Genomic DNA, 20,544 nt, shown 5'->3' with positions numbered 1-20,544 from the left:
CTGTTCCTCCCTTCATGTAATCTATCGTGTCCCTGATGCTACTTATTGTGTCTGCTATGTCCCTACCTGGTATGCTGTAAGCCTGTGTGCTTCCCACCACCGTCCCTATTACTCTTTTGATCCTGTTTGCTAGCACCCGTGCTAATATTTTATAATCTCCATTTAACATGCTCAGTGGTCTGTAGTTTTCTAATCTGTCCCTATCCCCTTTCTTGTGTATTATACTAACTAATCCTGTCATCATACTAACTGGCATCTCTCCCTTTTCTTCTATCCATTTAAATAGCTTATCTAACACAGGTACTAAATCCTCTCTAAACTCTCTGTAGAATTCCCCTGTCAACCCATCTAACCCTGGACTCTTATTCCTCCCTAACCCCCCTATCGCTTTCTCTATTTCTCCCATCCCTATCTCACCCTCACACATGTCCCTGCCCTCCTCTGTTAGCCTAGCCCTCACCTTTGCTATTACCTGCCCTATGCTCTCCTCATCTACCTCTTCTTTCCTAAATAAATCCCTATAAAACTCTTCTACCCTATCCGCTATCCCTACAAAATCTTTTATCTTCTCTCCCTTCTTCCCTTCTACCTGTTCTAAGAAATTCCTCTTCTGCTTTGTCTTCTCTAACCCTAAAAAAAACCCTGTGCACTTCTCTCCCTCAATGGCGTATCTGGCCCTGCTTCTAACTATCGCTCCCATACACTTCTTCTGCTCTATCCCTTTCAGCTCCTCCTTAATTCCTATATACCTCGCTAAATCATGTCCTGCTTCCCTATCTGCTCTCTCTGCTTCTCTGTCTAATTCTCGCTTTAACCTCTGTTCTCTTTCCTTCTCTTCCCTACTCCTGTTTCTACTATAAGCTATGCTCAAATCCTTTATCTCCTCTTTAAAGCTTTCCCACCACCTCCCAATGTCATCCTCATACATGTTTTCATTTATTCTCCTTGCAATACATTCTCTCACTTTCTCCTTATACTTTCTTTCTTTCAGCAACTCACCATTCAAACACCACACTCCTCCCCCCCTCCTCTCTATGCCTTGTCCTAAACTAAACCCTACCATCATGTGGTCGCTCAGTGCAGTTACCCTATATTCTATCTTACCTATCTTGTTCTCTATGTCCCTCGTACTGAGCACTAAATCTATCCGGCTCTGCTTTAACACCCCTCTCACCACTTGCCTCCTTGTGAACTCCCTCTTCTCTGGATTCCTCTCCCTCCATACATCTATTAATCCGTTCACTCTCATTACCTCTTTCAACACACCTCTTGTAGAGTCGCTCTTAAAGCACACACTCGCAGATGCATCCAATCTCCCACACCATACGTTAAAGTCTCCCACCACCATGCAGTTCTCCCCACACATTCCTCCTATTCCCTCAAAAAAGACCTTTCTCTCCTTCTCCTCATTTGGTGCATACACATTTATTAGTCTGTATTCTTTCCCCACATAATCGAACGTGATCCCTATCACTCGCCCCTCCCCATCATCCACACACTTCTTTATATTGCCGACTACTCCCCTCTTCACTAAAATAGCCACCCCTCTGGACTTTGCCCCACTATTATTCACATACATTTCTCCCATCCATTCCTTCTTAACTTCTCTCATGCACTCCTCATCCCAATGTGTCTCTTGCACACACATAATATCCCCGTCACACACCTGCCAGGCTTGTTGCCTTCTGTTGTTGTCACGCAGCCCATTTACATTAAACGATGTAATTTTTAACATAAATAGTAGTGTAGTGGCAATTGTTTGTCACATCAAACATCCTTTGACATGTGCCACTACTGGACTGGGGTTGGGTTTCGTACACAGGCAAAGAAAAGAAGTCCAATGTCCAATACCTGAAACTGCGTTTTGAAGGTTTATTTTCCAGTTGGCAAGCAAATGGTACAGGTACCACATTCCTTTGTTCTCTGCTGCTTCTCCTACTCTGGTAAAAAACCATAGCTCCACCCTAATCCATCCTGGTCCAATACCAGTGCCTATTTTTATAGGGAATGGACCCACAGTTATTCTGCCCAATGCAAAACAAATAAACAAAAAACAAACAATTATTAATCTTCAAATAAACTCTGTAAATAACCCCCCAAAATATAAAGTAACCCAAGAATAAATATAAACAAAATTCAAAGTAAAGAAAGATAAGGAATAAATAGCTCCAACACTCCGGCCCCTAATTGTGAACACAATCACAATTACTTTAAAGAAAAGGAGCTATTCCCTCAAACATATCCTTCATTCTTGCTGGTGATGTTACTTCTTCAAGATGATGCTTCCAATAGCAAAATAAGTTTAGTCACAGGTCTTTCCAAAACACTGGTCTTTGTTTGTAGTCTCACAGAACGCACCAAGCCCTTTGCATCCTGGTTTACACTTAAGACTTTAGCCATCATCCATGATCCTCTTAGAGCTGTAGAGTCTGCAATTAAGACAACATCTCCAGGAATGAGACATCTTTTAGTTCTTGTCCATTTTTGTCTTTCCTGCAACAGAGGTAAGTACTCAGAAAGCCATCTTTTCCAGAACAGCTCTGCCATATACTGTACTTGTTTCCACCTTTTTCTGACATGAAGATCCTTTTGGTCGAACAGTCCTGGTGGCAAAACTGGTTTGTTTTTTAACAACAACAAATGGTTAGGTGTGAGTGCTTCAAGATCATTTGAGTCATCTGAAACTTTGGTAATGGGTCTGTCGTTTAATATGGCTTCGATTTCACAAAATATTGTTTGAAGTCCTTCATCATCTAAAACTTGTTCTTTAAGAACTGAGACTAAAATACTTCTTATGGAACGAATTAGACGCTCCCAAACTCCACCTTGGTGAGAGGCTGCTGGGATGTTAAAGTTCCATTTGATTCCATTCTGAACTAAAGCATTCTGAATTTTAGCATGGTTCAGCTCAGCCAAATTCTCTTTCAGCTCACGATTTGCACCAACAAAATTTGTGGCATTATCAGATCTGATGGTAGAAACTGGACCTCTTCTACAGATGAATCTCCGGATTGCATTTATACAGGAATCTGTATCGAGGGTATATGCAATTTCCAGATGTACTGCACGGCTGGTGAAACAAGTAAAAAGAACTCCATACCTTTTAAGGAGACTTCGTCCTCTTTTGACACTTATAGGACCAAAATAATCCACTCCAACGTTTGTGAAGGGAGCGGTGTCTGGCAGGACTCTTTCTTCTGGCAGATCTGCCATCCTTTGTACAATAAACTTTCCTCTGTTGCGTCTGCAAACAATACAGCGAGAGATGACTTTCCTAGCAGCTGAATTTGCATTTATTATCCAGTATTTTTGTCTTAGTTTTGACAACATGTGAGCTCTTCCTGCATGTCCCAACTGTTGATGAATATGACGTAAAATCAATGTAGACACATACATATCCTTCGTCATAATGGCAGGATTCTTTGCTTCTACAGGCATGGCTGCTTTACTTAATCTGCCACCCACTCTGAGGATACCAGCATCCAATACTGGGTCAAGTTTGTAAAGAGAGCTTCTCTTGGAGACTGCTTTGAGGCCACTGGTGATTAAAGTTATTTCAGTTATAAATTTCTGTTGCTGTACATACTTAATAATAGCCTTTTCTGCCTTGTCCAAGTCTTCTGGTGTCAGATTTTCTTTCTTCAGAGTGATCTTAAACCCTTCCATTTGCTTTTCCATTTCTTTCTTTGGATTTTCCAGATTCATTTTACTCAGGCATGCAGCAGCCAACTCTTTCCTCTTTTGTCGCAGCAACACCAGGATGTTTTTCAGTTTTAAAAACCAGGCAACAGAGGTTTTAAGCTTAGTCCAAGATGAAAAGTATTGAATCAGATCATTCGTAGCATTTTGTGATTCCTTCACAATAACACTCACTGTTAGGCCCCTTTTGACCTCTGGGTCGTCTACAGGAATTGCATGGTGATCCTCATCCAGTTTGGGCCATTCTTCTTCTGACCTGTGGAGAAATTCTGGTCCATTTATCCATCTCCTGGATTTGAGGAACTTCTCAGCTCCCATGCCTCTGGATGCATCATCTGCAGGGTTGTCCTTTGAGGGAATATGTCTCCACTGGTTTACATCTGTAGCTTCTCGTATGACAGAAATTCTGTTTGCGACAAAGGTGTGAAATCTTCTGGTTTCATTAGAGATGTATTTTAGTACTGTTGTACTATCAGTCCAGAAAACAGGTTTCTCCATCTTTATTTGCAGCTCCTTTTGCAGTAGTTTGTTCACTCGGACAGCAAGAACTGCAGCTGTCAGTTCCAGCCTGGGGATTGTAGTTTGCTTAAGAGGTGCAACTCTAGCTTTTCCTAGGATGAAAGCAACATGTGAGATGTTATTCTTTTCCAGTTTTAAATACGACACTGTTCCGTATCCATCTTGACTTGCATCACAGAAATGATGAAGTTGTGCTTTGTCTGACTTTATGATGCAACTTGGTTTGATGCAACGTTTCACTTTAAATCTTGAAATCAGCTGGAGATCCTCCAGCCAATCACACCACTGCTTCGAGAGAGAATGGGGAATTACTTCATCCCATTTCAAATTTTGTCGACAAAGTTCTTGAAGTAACAGCTTAGCTGGCATACAGAAGGGAGCCAGGATTCCCAAAGGATCATACAGTGAGCCAACCACAGACAAAATGCCCCTTCTGGTTTGAGGGCGGTTCTGCACAGAGGTTTTGAACTTGAACTCGTCTGTTTCGATGCACCACTGTAAACCCAATGCTCTCTCAATTGGAAGTTGATCTGTGTCCAAATCCAGATTCTTGATTTCCTTTGCTCTCCTTTCCTCTGGAATTGTCATGAGCACTGTACGACTGTTGCAGACCCATTTTGAAAGCGTGAATCCTCCTTTAGAACAGATATCGGTCAGCCTCTTCACCATGTGCACTGCATCTTCTTCTGTAGAGACAGATTTTAAGCAGTCATCCACATAAAAATTATTTTTGACTGTATCAACCACTTCAGCTGGAAACTGTTGTGCATTATCATCAGCAGTTCTTTGCAGAGCATAATTTGCACAACTTGGCGAAGACACAGCTCCAAACAAATGCACTTTCATCCTGAACTCCTGTGCAGGCTTTGAAGTGTCACCATGGTGCCACCACATGAAACGGAGAAAGTTGACATGCTTTTCAGAGACATAAACTTGGTGAAACATGGCATCAATGTCGGCCATTAGTGCAACAGGCTCTTTTCTAAATCGGATGAGAACTCCAATAAGAGAGTTTGTGAGATCAGGTCCCTGTAGAAGCTGGCTGTTCAATGATGCTCCTTTGTAAGTTGATCCACAATCAAATACAACTCTCAACCTGCCTTTTGTGCGATGATGCACTCCATGATGAGGAATGTACCAGATCTTTCCATCATCTTTCAGTGGCTCATCTGCTGGTACAACTTCCGCATATCCTTGTTGCACCATGTTGTTTACACATGCAGTGTATTCCTCCTTGTAGTGAGAGTCCTTTTCAAATCTCCTCCTGAGGCTCTGGAGGCGCTGTTCTGCAACACAGATGTTATTAGGTAGGCTGACACTTTCACTCCTGAAAGGTAAGTCAATTTGATAATGGTTTCCAACAAGTTTTGTTGAGCTACGAACAATGTTCATGAAGTGTAGATCCTCTCTGGACATTTCAGTTTTCTCCTCTAATCTTTCATTAAAGTCATGATTGTATTGTTTAACCAGCATTTCTTTAAGATGCTCAACAGAGATCCTATTGGCTGTTACAGCAGTGCAGAGGGTTTTGTTTCTGCTGTTACTCACAGTACTCACAGTGCGCAAGGGACCATTTATGACCCAGCCTACTTTGGTCTTTACAGCATAGGGCCCACCATCCACACTGTTTATCACCTCCCAGGGCTCTAAAACGTTTGAGGCATCAGTTCCTATCAGCAGTTCCACATCTGCATTAATGTTGTGAAGCTTAATAGGTTTTAGATAAGGCCACTGATCAATATCCTTTTGCTGAGGAATATTCACTGTAGAAACTGGCATGGTACTTTGAGTTAAAACATCTGGCAGCTCCATGAAGTCATTCGTTTCCAAACCAGCGACTTCCAAACCAGACAAAACTTGTACATTAACGATCTTATTTTGACTCATTGTTCTCAGCAGAATATTTGTCCTTTTTCCCTTTAGCTTCAGTCTTTTTGCCAGGGTTTCTGTACAAAATGTACCTGAACTTCCTGGATCAAGAAATGCATAAGTTTGTACAACTTCATTGCTCTTTTGGCTTTTAACTTTAACTGCAACAATAGAAAAAACAGCATCATCATCATGACCGGCCCCAATATGCCCACATGTCTGAGTAGTTGCAGTTGAGAAGTTGATATGAGATCTTGTTGTCTGTTGGATTTGTTCTGAAGAGGCTCCTGGCTCCTTTTGCTCTATATGAAGAACCTGTGGGTGCCTTTGGTGACACACGTTGCAATCCAAACGACTCCTGCAGTCTTTGCTTGTGTGGCCAACTTTCAGACAACCAAAACAAATCCCCTTTTGCTTAATGAAGGTCAACTTATCCCGATGCATTTTAGCTTTGAACTGCATACAGTTTTCCAATGAATGATTTCTTTTTAAACAAAACAAACAGCTCTGTTGAACTGGGAATTTGGTCTTGTTTTCAGCTAATTGAGTTTTGGCTCCTGGAACTGTGCTGACATTAGTGGCAAAACTGCTTCCTTTTTTACTTTGCTTGGTGGAACTTGAAACTTTAGAGTTGCTCCCACGTTGTGAGTCTTGAATGTTTCCAAACACTGGATGTGATGCTATTTTCACTTGTTTTGTTATAAAGGCAACCAGATCAGTGAATAATGCTCTGTGACCATTTTGCTCTTGCAGCTCATAAGCTTCAACTCTCCATTTTTCCCTTAATTTGTATGGAAGTTTCAAAACAATCATTCTCATGTTTGAGGGTAAATCCAACTCTTTCATGTTAACAATTTGTTGTGTTAGATTTGAACATCCTTGAAGGAAAAGAGAAAATGACTGAAGACTTTCCACATCATCGCCTTTAATTGGTGTCCAACTCATAATCTTCTCCATATATGCAGAAGCAATTTTGTTTTCATTCCCAAAATGTTCTTCGAGAAGATCTTTGGCTGTGGAATAACCTTGCTCAGGAGGTAAGTGCTGACAACTATGCACCAAATCTTTAGGCTGTCCCCTGGTGAACTGCTCTAAAAAATGCAAACAGTCGCTCCCGCTATCGGTTTTAGCTTCCACTCCGTTTTCAAAGGCATTCATAAATGATCTATACTGTAGAGGGTCCCCATCAAACACAGGGATGTTTCTGACTGGAAGAACAGACGATAAGTTTTGTTTAACAAGTAAGGCTGTGATGTCATTTTGTCTTTGCATGACGTTCACAATATCACAATTCTCAGTCAAAGGGGGAGTTTGAGTCTGTATTTGCTGTATTGCTTGGGCTGAAGCATCCATTCTTGCCACCATCTTATCCATCTGAGGCCGTTTCTGCCTTTGTTTTGGTCTGACGACAGGTGACTCCGATATCTGAGGTTTTGCAACAGCGTGAACTCTTCCCTTTGGAGTAAACGCATCAGCGCGGGGGTTTAACTGGAGCGTGTCCTTTTCTTGGCCTCTTTCAAAATAAGAGTTCATGCCGTCAGATTGTTTAGAACCAGCAACTGACTTTATTTGTAAAACGTGAAGTTTTGCATTAGTTGCTGCCAACTCTGTTTCCAAAGCTAATTTTTCCTTTTCTTTTCTCAGTTTTTCCTTTTTGTTACTCAGTATTTCCTCTTGAGCTTCAATCAAATGTTTTTTATTCAATGCAGCGAATCGCTCCATGAGCGCTGCCTTTTCGGCCGCAGCTCTAATGCGAGCAGAAGAGGTGGATGAAGCCCGAGACTGCTGTGAAGAAGCTTTTGAACGTGGCTTTACACTGGAAATATTAGAGACACTGTCCTCAGGATTTATTTCATCCAGATCTGCATCAACTTGATCATCATCAACATTGGTTTTCTGTTCAGTGTACGGATCGCCTGCTTTCTGCAACCAAATCTTTACATTGTCCATAAAATCAGAAAATGCTGTCACCTTGGACTGAAAATACAATGTTTGTCTTTTCACTTCCTCTTCTGGCAATGGCAAACTCAAAAAGGATTCATGTAACTCGGTTGCGTCTTGAGTGCAATTAATAAACTTGGCAAAGTGAGAAGACACTTCCTTGAGTCTTCATTAACGCGGATATTTTCTCCATGAACTTTGAAGCTTGTTTACATTTCAAACTCCGCTTTTCTTGACATGTTTTCATATAAAGCTCCAAACCTTTTGGTGTGAATTTGATGCTTCTTTTCTCTTGTGACAGCTGATCATGAGTGTCATCATCTTGTTTGCTCTTTACATCGGACATCTTTAGCGATCTTTTGAATTATCTGAATCATTCCAAAACTGTACAATCGACTGAGAACACACAGCAAAAAGCAGAAGGAGATCAATTCTTGATAACAAACATTTCCTGATGCGCTTCGGCACACGTCTTGATCCAATTACGATTCAATTTGACACATCAAAACTCATCCCATCAGTCTTTTGCAGTGAAATAATGTCTTTAAACTCCAATAGTTTCACCGTTTTCCTTTACAGCTTGCACAATATTGCCACATACCAGTTTTGATGAATGAGTGACGTGTTGATCTAGGCCTGACGCACCAAGTCATTTGATTTCTTCATAAGAGGCTCCAATAGCTTTGTCGGAAGGTATTCCTTAAGATCCATACATCCAACAGGTCCATATATCCAATAGGTCCAATGATGAGGGATTATTCCTTTGTGGTCCAGGGGCAGGTTTTTTACTTTATGTAGTGGCAATTGTTTGTCACATCAAACATCCTTTGACATGTGCCACTACTGGACTGGGGTTGGGTTTCGTACACAGGCAAAGAAAAGAAGTCCAATGTCCAATACCTGAAACTGCGTTTTGAAGGTTTATTTTCCAGTTGGCAAGCAAATGGTACAGGTACCACATTCCTTTGTTCTCTGCTGCTTCTCCTACTCTGGTAAAAAACCATAGCTCCACCCCAATCCATCCTGGTCCAATACCAGTGCCTATTTTTATAGGGAATGGACCCACAGTTATTCTGCCCAATGCAAAACAAATAAACAAAAAACAAACAATTATTAATCTTCAAATAAACTCTGTAAATAACCCCCCAAAATATAAAGTAACCCAAGAATAAATATAAACAAAATTCAAAGTAAAGAAAGATAAGGAATAAATAGCTCCAACAAGTAGTATATACACAATTATTTTTCTCTTCATTTTAAACTCTTTTTCACCTTCCCAATCCTTTTCACTTCTCTTTTCCCCAGAGGCCTTTTTCTAGTTGCCATCACCTCCTCCATGTTATCCCAACTGCTGTCTGTTACTTCACCCATTGCCCATTCACATTCCTGCCCTGCCCGCAAGTCCTCCCTTGACCCCCCTACCCCCCCTCCCCGCTGCCTCCTCAGTCCTCTGCTTGCTCCACTCGTCTGCCGTCTTCTTCTCTCCACCATGGCTCTCCTCTCCTCTCCTCTGTCCTCTCCTTGCTCGCTGCCGTTGTGGCCATCTCTCTCCTTCTCCCCTCTCATCTGCGTTGGTGTCTCCTCCACCACCGTCAGGTCCTCCTCCTCTCCGTCTCGCTCGCCTCCCTCCTCCATCTGCTCCACCTCTCCGTCAACGAGCTCCAGGTTCTCTCCTTCACATCCGCTCTGCTCCTCCTCTCCGTCAACGAGCTCCAAGCTCACTGCTCCACCTCCGCTCTGCTCCTCCTCCTCTCCGTCAACCAGCTCCAGGCTTCCTGCTCCACCTCCGCTCTGCACCTCCTCTCCACCAACGAGCCCCAAGCTCACTGCTCCACCTCCGTTCTGCTCCTCCTCTCCACCAACAATCTCCTGGCTCGCTCCTCCACCTCCGCTCTGCTCCTCCTGTTCTCCGTTGTGCTGCTCCTTGTCTGTCCCATTATTGCACTCTCGTGCGTAATGCCCCTGTTTTGCGCACTTATGGCACTTGAATTCCGGACATTCTCTTAGAATATGGCCCGGCTGGATGCATAGCCGGCATACTTTAACTTGTCTGTCATGTATTACGCGAAAGTATTCTCCCCCCTCCAGGGTTTCAAATTTGGTCGAATACGGCAGCGATTGCACTTTGTCGTTGAATTGAACCTTGCAAAATCGCGTGCCGTCGGCCACGTCTGTTCCAGGCCATTTCCTCCTTTTAATCGGCGAAGTTGCCTTCACCCCCCAAGTTGCTAATTTTTGGCATATTTCCTCGTCAGTGATATACGGGGGCAAGTTAAGGAAGGATACAACCAGTTCATTGCTTCTAACTTCCTTTGCCATTACCCGCACTCCCTTTAATAAGAAGCCGTCCATGAGGCGCGCCTTGCCTTTCCCGTCCTGCATGGTGATTTCATATGTGCTCTTTGCCTTCATTCTGCAGGCAAGAACTATACCGCAGCTTTCTTTTATGCCTCTCAGCAACTCCATAAGTCACTTTGTCTGGCCCTGCTAGCTCCACAATCACGGTCAGCTCCTTTTTGAAGCCACCGTCTTTCACATTTTCTCTGTCATTCTTCATATTCTCTTCATTCAAACTCGCACTTCTGCTTTCTCCATTCCAAATTGCTGCATTCACTTCTCCATTCTTTCTCACTTTCTCTCCTCCATTTTCATTTTCTCCTTTATTCATACCTTCATTTACTCTCCTAATCTCGCTTTCTTTCCCACCATCATTCACTCGCCTGTCATCCGTCAGCCGTTCTCCATTGTTCAGTATCGTTGTCATTTTCCGTTCCATTGTTTCGTTTGCCATGTTGTCAATCCGATTACAAAAACACACGAAACGAGGACGTTCCCCCGAACAGCGAAGCTGCTGGGGGAATAAAACAAAACACACAACTATACAAACAAATCTAACTCACACACGATCAGTCAAAACACTCACCAAACACTTTCACTCACTCTTTCAAACGCACGCGCTCTCTCTCAATCAAATTGCTGCAGGGCACCGACTGTCACAAGTGATCATGGGGGTGTGGCCGTAAGCGAAGGACACTGTGACAAATATCTATTATATAGCTGCTGGAATGATACGTGTCTTCCAGTTTTACACATAATTGGCCTGAGAGGCTGATGTTGATCCTGCACACGTTCTTCTTCTCTCATGTGTTTCTTCTCTGCAGCTGAAAATGGGACTCTCAGATAGCTTAGTGTCCTGTCTTCTGTTCCCTGTGTGTACTTTTGTGTTCATCGTCACACAGAGAGAGCGAAGCTGCTTAATTAGTTGAAATCATGATAAATTGCGTCTATTTGAAACAGTAACATTGTCGCTTACAAGTCAGAACACAATACTAGATGTTGTTTGTGCATCTATGAAAGCGTCATTTGCGACTGCTTCTCTCGCTTACGGCCATACCACCCTGAACACGCCCGATCTCGTCCGATCTCGGAAGCTAAGCAGGGTCGGGCCTGGTTAGTACTTGGATGGGAGACCGCCTGGGAATGGCTCATGACCCCCCCCAAGTCCCTATTGCTCAACCTGGGATCGATCAAAAAGGACGCCCCCGGTGTTCAGTGGCCTGAACTTTTATTTACAGAGATGTCACGCATGCATGAGGCCTGGATAATTGAAATCCACTTGGCTGCTGAATGTTGTTTGTATTATTTGCAGTTTGAGTTTATGTAGACTGATGAGTTTATGTTATTACTGTGTTAATGTTATGTTTTCCCATGCAAATTAGGTGTTACATCTTTAATTATGTTCTAATTTGCATACATTTCAGATGTAGAAATCTGAAAATGTTGATAAAGTCAGGTTAAAGATTGTTGCTATAAAAAATATTGTTTGTAAGGAACAAGCCTGGGAGGTTTCATGTAGATATTTGATACTTAAATTTTCTATCCTATTTACCTGTAGTACATTGCCTGTGTTATTAGGCTTATGCCTATGTTCTTGTGGTAATTAGGAGGCTTCAAACCCATTTTTGAGCCTGGCATTCAGCATACAACCTTGAATACCCCTTCAAATGTTGTATAGGTCATTTTCTGAAATCCTGCTATTGGGGGAAAGTGAAAACTCTCAGTAACATCTTTTTTCAGCAACAGAGATATGCAAACACCAGCCAATAAGTGTACAAACAATTCATTTTATTAATGGATGAGTCAGATAAAGCACCAGATGTTTTTCTGCTCACAATATAAACAAAAATACATATATTCTCATCCAACAAATGTGCAATAGTGCAAGAAAATATTTGTATGTGTAGTATTATTATTATATCACATTCTATTCTATTGGAAGGCCATCATTTCCTCGTCTGAACATCTGGCGTACAACTCTTTTTTTGCCACTCCTGACAGCCTGGACTAAGAATACCATGTCGTCCTTGTTGTAGGCCAGCACTGCACCTGCCAAAGCACTCATGGATCCCCCATACTTGGAATGGCTCTGTTGGATCACAGCAGGATCCCAGCAGGATCCCAGCGGTGCTGCCGGTGGCACACAGCACCCTTCTGCACCCAGTGTCTGAACAGAGTCTCCAGGAAGGAGGAACCGCTGTCACTGAAATGATATCAAGATTTTATACAGCATGTGTTCCTTGTAAAAAGATGTGATTTAATGTTAACTGTTTCATCTGTCAGTTAAATAGTTGATTTCATTATCAGTTATTTGGAATTGTTCTTAAACTTACCGACAACAGTTGTTGTCTGCATATAGGACCTTTGGTGCAGGAGCGTTTGCACGTTGGAACCGGGCAATCAGACCGCTCGCCATACGCCTGCAGCACCCCTCAGACTCAGCTGCCACCACCACCGTCGTCAAGAACGGTCCCCGTCCGTTCAGAACACTGGTGACAGGCTGCGTGGTGCCCGGGCCGTCACCATATATCTTCTTGGGGACCTAAAAAGCAGAACATTCATATTACATTCATATTATTTCATATTACAGTCTTTCCTACAACATGTCTGTGGATTACTAAGTATTCTCACTCAACACTCAGAATCCAGATCAAAGGGATATTTTATACAAACCTTTTTTGTTCCACCAATGCAGAGGATTTCTCCAGTCACATTTTCCCTCCAGATGTCTTGGCAGCAGCCTCTGCAGTCCAGGGTCTGCTGCTCTGCTGGGGGCCTCTGTCACAGTCTTAGCTGCGTCTGAACACAGCAGCTTGGCCTCTCCCTGCCTATACAGAGGAATGTGTGGATACAGGTGCTGCTTCAGGCGGGAGTTCAGCTGATGGCTGAAGGTGAAGCTTCTACCACACACATATTCTCCTTTGGAGCAGTGGTTCCCAACCCTGGTCCTCAAGGCACACTGCCCTGCATGTTTTCCATGTTTCCCTGCTCCAGCACACCTGATTCAAATGAATGGGTCGTGCTCAGCCTTCTGGAGAGCTTTCAGACCTGACCAAATTATCTGAATCAGGTGTGCTGGAGCAGGGAAACATGCAGGGCGGTGTGTCTTGAGGACCAGGGTTGGGAAACATTGCTTTGGAGCATGAAGCTTCTTGTGCCTGTAGTCAGGTTAGACTTCTCAGTGAAAGTCCTGTTGCACACACTGCACTCGTGGCTCTTCTTCTCCATGTTTGACCTTTACAACATAAACAAATATCAATTCATTCAGTTTTCCATTTCTTTATTTGATTTGATTTTATTCATCTATTATTTTGTATATCTTTTGATTTCTTTTCTCCCATCTATTGTTTTTCACTTGTAAACCTTTGTTATTCAGGTCACAAATTAACAAAGCATTGTATAAATCAAGGATAGATGTACTGTTGATACACTGTTTGCTTCACAATAAAAATATTTAAAACATAATTCAGTTTTCCAATACAGCTGTACAAGAATCGTATTTTGTCCTGTTTTAGATACATAGCTAGCTAGCTAGCATGTTTTGATAGTAAAACGGATTATAGTCAAATGATTAGGTAAACTAAGATATATAATAGATTGACAATCATAAGTTTCACAACTACAGTAGGTTATAGATTTGTTAAAATGCTGTCATGATGATAAAAGTGATAGAATGTGCATAAATTCTCACAACAATAAGATGCCAAACTACCGGAAGGCAGGTTGTCAATTGCCTACGTTGTCTATACAACGTATATGTAAACAATGACGTTTCTGACGCAGGAAGTTGCCAATTTTCAGAGAATCTTTTCATTCATCAAAACCAGCACCGAGATAGTTTAATGTACACTGAAGAAGATTAGACTTACGTGAGCGAAATGACGGCTGAAATGAGGAACAGGACGAACGGGACAGGTGGCAACAGGCATGATGCTGATTGGTGGAAAATCTCTGCTCAATGATTGGCGGCGGAAAATCCCTGCTCAATGATTGGCGGGTTGAGCGCTCAACTGTGCTCAACAGGGCTCAACCATTCGCTCAACTGTGCTCAACAGGGCTCAACCATTCGCTCAACTGTGCTCAACAGCGCTCAACCATTGGTCGCGATAGGGACTTGGAGGGGAGCGCGCCTGGGAATACCAGGTGCTGTAAGCTTTTTCAATTCCCTCTACAACCTGCAGGGGGCGCTGCTGCTCAGTCAGTCAGAAACGTTCTCTTTTACTTTTCATTTAACAGTAGATCAGAACAACTTCCTCTCTTATACTGGGAACTACGGTGGCCGACATGTGCAAACGCGCTGCAAACGGCGAAACAAATCCAACAATAAAATGCTGCAAGAGAAAAATGCGGCAATCACAAACACGACCGGAGCACACGCGCTGCAAACATCAAAACACATGCAAGACAGAAACGCTGCAAACATCAAAACACATGCAAGACAGAAACGCTGCATACATCAAAACACATGCAAAACATAAACGCACTGCAAACATCAAAACACATGCCAGAAAAAAATGCGCTGCAAACTTCATAACACATGCAAGACAGAAATGAAAGAGAGGAAAGTCAAAAGGTACGTTGTCATTTATGTCTTTTTTAAACACTTGGCCGTAATCTTTTACCTTATAATAGCGACATAACTCCGCTGCTCTTCTATAATAAAGTAAAAGATTACGGGCAAGTGTTTAAAAAAGACATAAATGACAACGTACCTTTTGACTTTCTTCTCTTTCATTAATATGGTAGATCTCCCAAAGTCGATCCCCTATCGCACAGGTCGAGACCCCCTACTGGCCTGGCGAACTTCCGTTGTGTTTTGAAGTTTGCAGCGTTTCTCTCTTGCATGTGTTTTGATGTATGCAGCGTTTCTGTCTTGCATGTGTTTTGATGTATGCAGCGTTTCTGTCTTACATGTGTTTTGATGTTTGCAGCGTTTTTTTTTCTTGCATGTGTTTTGGGGTTTACAGCGCGTGTGCTCCGGTCGTTTTTGTTATTGCCGCATTTTTCTGTTGCAGCATTTTATTGTTGGATTTGTTTCGCTGTTTGCAGCGCGTTTGCACGTGTCGGCCACCGTAGGGAACACACTAAATTAACACCTCCTGTCTGTGCTCAAGCCTTTCACACTTGTCACCATCTTTGTCAGAAAACTGGAGTACGTTTATGGTGATTTGATTTTATGTGCTGCATAGATTTTCTTGTGCGCTGAGAATGTGCGAGCAGCTTAGAGGGAACATTGCTTATCATGCTTTATGTCATTGCAATGAACAATGCTATGCAGTGACTGTATTGATGCAGCATGTGGGCTGTTGGCTAGCATGCTAAAACACATATTTTGACCTCAAAATAAAAAAATATTTCTAAATCTAGCAAAATTCTGAAAACTCAAGATCGACAAATCTCATTGGCTTACAATCAAAAGTATAATTTATGTAACAAGCAGCTTCAATGGAAGAACCATGAAAAAATGGTGATGTAGTTTTTTTTTTTAATTGGGCTTAATAGGTAGCTTACCCTAATTCATTTTTTTATTATTTGTTTAACAAGATGTGAAACCATTCATTTACCTTTCAATGATTTTAATTACTGCTATTTATTTAGTTGTCCATTTCACTTTGGGCACTGTTCCCCCCACCTCCCCGACATACACACACACACACACACACACACACACACACACAATTCTACTTTTTTTTTTTACCTTTAACTTAAACTCTATAGCATTGGAGAAGAATTGGTAAGAGGTCTACTTGACATTAGCATGAACTAAAATGAACACACGAGATTTAGCCTCGGATTACGAAAGGTCTGATTCATTCTTAAAATTTGGTTCTTAATTTTCTGTATGCTAAGTGTGAGCAAACTTAACTCCCATGCACATAATGTCACTTATCAGCTCTATACCTCGCGCGACACCCAGTCACTTTGGCTCTCACTCACAAAATACCTTTCCGAACACTCTACTTTCCGGTTTTAATTAGGAAACATGATGACGAAATTTACTCTTCAATTGAGCGAGAAAAGTCTTTGTTTGTTCTCAGAGTAACCGAAACGATATAACATAAAACTTCAGCGTATCTTTCCATTTTCAGTCACTCACCTCTTCCCGCTCCTCACTCACTCGACCAACCCTACTCCCCCTCTCATTGGTTGAAACACATAGTGTGCAATTGGCTGTTTCTCTCTTCATTTGAGTGACACCTGTCTAAACCAGTAGAACTCTTAAAACAGTGCACGACAAGTTCACAGACAGCTCAAAAGTTACGGTCATTACACTTACTTCTAATTACTTTCTAATACATTAAATTATTGCAAACCATGAAAATAAAACTGAGCATAAACTACCGAATTCTCAATTCTAAGCACCCAAATACAAATAAGTAACGTGTACTCCTCCATCTTTTATTTTAGAGGTATTTTTGAAACACAAGTAGACTATCCGTGTACAAAAACACATGTGGAGGCACATGAATTACTCTATGACTTAAAACTTGACTGAAAATATATTGAAATGTACCACCTTGTATTTTTACCTTATTTTTGACAAAGAGCACGTGAGGAAAAAAATACAAGGCATGCAGAGGAAAGCAGACTGTGAACTCTGATTAGAGCATAAATATGTGGATATGTCATACTGTATATCGTCACCTCTTTGGTGCAGTATTAACATTTAGATAAACAACTGTTAACTAAGTATTGTACACCATATTCAACAAGTCTCTGAAGTGGAAATAAAGACCTGGTTGACTTAAAATTGTGTTATCCCTCCTTGCAGTTGATCTCAAAAGTAAAAGCCAGTTATCAGCTACCAGTCAGGTAACGGTAAAGGCCCCACAACTGTGTGGAACTGCAGATTCCGATGATTTGAAGACTCTTAATTGTGTACTTGGCTGCCCAGTGATATTGGTAGGTGGATATATTCTGGTGATATGTGCAGCAATTTCTTCCTCCCGTGCATCATTCTCTTACTGGGTTTAAAGCCAAACCCAAAAGCTTCACTGTAATAAGAGTCAGTGTTGTTATTAACAGATATGTTTTCTGCAAAAAAAAAGATACAGATAGAGAAAAAAAATCACAAAGACAAAAGAGCAAAAACTAATTCATCAGAGCTAAATTACAAAAAATGATTAAAATGTTAAATGATGGAAAATAGTAACAGACACCACTGACAGCGCGGATCGGCTCCAGCCCCCCTGCGACCCTAAATTGGATTAAGCGGGTATGGAAAATGGATGGATTTGGAGTATAAGTATCTTCCCGGTACACTTAATAAAAAGGAAACCAGACCCACTGAACTGTATACTTTCAGCTTATCATGGAGCCTGACATACTCTTTTTTTTTTTTTAGCTTGTTTGTTGAACAACTTCCAGAAAATGTTCCGTGCATGTTCCTAACACTTACTCTGAATAATGTGGCTGTTCAGGGGATATGTTTGTGACAACAATGATTTATTGAACAAGTTAATCTTTGCGTGACGGGTTTATAACTCTCCACTTGTCTCCTTGGAACATGGCCTCCCCTCCATTGTAGTGGGAAGTATTTTTTGATGATCCGAGTACTGACAGCATTAAGGGATTTAAAGCAGGCTCTGCATCACTTGCACATGCGGACTCAAAACCCCACTACACCACAGAGACCCCCTCACACATGGAGATACTTCTCCGAGTGCTTTTTCAGTGATCATTTTGCATGTTTGACCTGAGAATTGTCACGTCCATGGGGTTTTCCCCATGTTTTTAGTTTTATGTTTTATCATGTGTTAGGTTGTTTCATGTCTTGGTTTTTGAGTTCATGTTTAGTTTTAGTTTTACTATTGTTTTTCTATCACTTCCCATGTTCAGTTCATTAGTTTCACTCACGTCACTTGCATTCATTGTCCCCAGCTGCACTCATTTGTCAATCACTCCCAGTTTAGTATTTAGTTCCCCAGGCTCCCCTTCCCTGAATTCACCATCTCCCTCGTCTTGCCACGCCACGCTAAGTGTATTTTCATGCCATGCCATGTCTTTTGTTTTTCTTGTCACAGTTATATCCATGTTTTTTGATCCCACAGTTTAGTGTCATCATCCGGCTCAGCCGCGCCCTGTTTTGTCTTTTGTTGTTTTGTTAATAAACCAAGTTTGCTCTTACACCTCTGAAGTCCGTGTCCTGAAGAATCCGTGTCCTGCCAACCCGCAACCGTGACAAGAATGAATCCAAATTCAAATCACAGGTCCTGTGTGATCCATCAAACATCTTGAGCAACAGAAACAGAGAGCTTCTTTTCTTAAAGCTTTCCACTCTTTACTTTTTGGGGCTTTGAAATATGAACGAATTGAATACATTTTTCATTTTATCCCTGTGGGGAAATTTAACTGTTGGGGTCCCTCTGTAACCCCAAACAGCTCTGTGACATGCAGAGCTACTCAGTCCCAATTCTGAGTTGCCTTTGGAGTGTTTTTCGGGTTTGATTTTGGGTGCTGGACTTGATTCAGTCATGAGCTTCAATTCCACAACCCCCTAAATTCAAAGCATTCAGTTTTTTAGCCAGTTTCACTTTCTTTCTTAAACGTTTTCACTCATCACTTTGATTTTTGACCTGCAAAAAGACCCTTTTAAAGTCTTAAACTACTTGATCTTCCTTTGTTAAAGCCTGGATGTATTCAGTTCACAGAGATTCTCAGGGATTTAAGATCATTGCTTCTTAAACCCCAAGCAGCACTCTAACATCCTGAGCTGTTCTGTTGCACATTTGTCCTGTCTTCTGATCATTTTCTACTGTTCACCTTGGCTAACTTAACTTAACACCAAGCTTTGATCCCACATCTTCAGATCCCAGCAGGTTTGTACAACAATAGCTCCTCTGTGGGTTTTGGACTACAGGGACCAAGTTTCAATCACTAAACACATCAGTAAGCCTTTGATGCCTTTGGCTCTTACACCCACTCACTTGTACTTTCTTGAATCCCTTCTAAACACTTTACAGTCTTGACAAGTTGCAGAAATATTTATTTCTTTTTCTTATCTTAAATTCTTTTCCAGATGGTTTTCGCTTCCCGTTATTACCGTCACGCCTGTAGATCTTGTTGGATTTCGAGCTGCGTTATTTTAGGTTAAACACGCATTCATTTGCAACGGAATTGAAAAAAGTGTTTTATCTATTAATCAGTTCTTTAATCCATGCATAAATATGAATAGATAAGGCATATTTTTACATGAATATATGTACTTATTTTCACATACCAATTATACTATCTGTATTTTGAATGTATGTAGAAATAAAACATGTAGAATCTTACAGTAAATGAATACAAAACCTCAATACAGGCCAAGTATTCTTTTACGTACATTCAGTGAGAGAGGGGTCTTTAAATTACACTTAAATTCTCCTGCTTTGGTCTGGTATTATTTAAATCTCAGGTGATGGCATTGAACACAGATTCTTTTAATATGTTTGTTTACAGAAGGCCATGTGTTATTTTATGTGCGCCAGTCAGCTGAATTGAACTTTTACTTAATGTGCTGGCACAGTATTTTTCTTATCTGCGAAATATAACTTATCCTGCGCATTGTAACAGAGATATTAAAAACTTTGCCACTAGATGTCGTCTGATGCCATTTCTGCCAACTTCCAGCTTGCACATTGCTTTTGCTTGATCATTTTTTAAATTGCTCCCAATGTCTCCGACTGTGGCTGAGCTGTGAGGCCACAACAGACCTGGGACCTGGGTTCTGTGTGCGTCTAACCTGGAAAGTGTATGTCTGGGAGTTACATAGATGTCGGGTTAGCTTGAAGCTGCAAGCTAGCCCAGCTCCTTGAGCTAGCAGCTCCTGGATTGTTAAAAGCATAAAAAAGTGTATGGATTATTGTTATGACACTTCAGCGTATTCACAGATATTTTTTTACAGAGTTTTAATAAACATCGCAATACAGTCTGTGTATAAATGTATGGCTGAATTACTTCCATATTGGCATTTGTCATTGCTCAGCAGAGACAGGGAAGGTTGGTGTCAGCTGCTAGCTGGCAGGGATGTGGGTGGGGGCCAGAGCAGCATATTCATTGATTCCCATTCACTAAATGAGGAAGAACAGGCACAGCCATATCCTGAGTGACGTCAAAGTTTTTTTTCCCTGAAATTTGTTTTGTAAATGTTCTATTTGGAGGTACACAATTGAGTTTTTAGAGAATTTAGGACTACCA

General features: G+C 41.5%; 1 pseudogene; it reads left to right on the top strand.

Annotated features, from left to right (window-relative positions):
• The first annotated feature begins 11,408 nt into the window (after window positions 1–11,408).
• Window positions 11,409–11,522, top strand: LOC142393738 (5S ribosomal RNA; annotated as a pseudogene).
• Window positions 11,523–20,544: the final 9,022 nt, after the last annotated feature.

The sequence above is a fragment of the Odontesthes bonariensis genome, chromosome 11 (assembly GCF_027942865.1).
Source record: "Odontesthes bonariensis isolate fOdoBon6 chromosome 11, fOdoBon6.hap1, whole genome shotgun sequence".
Lineage (NCBI taxonomy): Eukaryota > Metazoa > Chordata > Actinopteri > Atheriniformes > Atherinopsidae > Odontesthes > Odontesthes bonariensis.
This window is presented reverse-complemented; position numbering and strand designations above follow the sequence as displayed.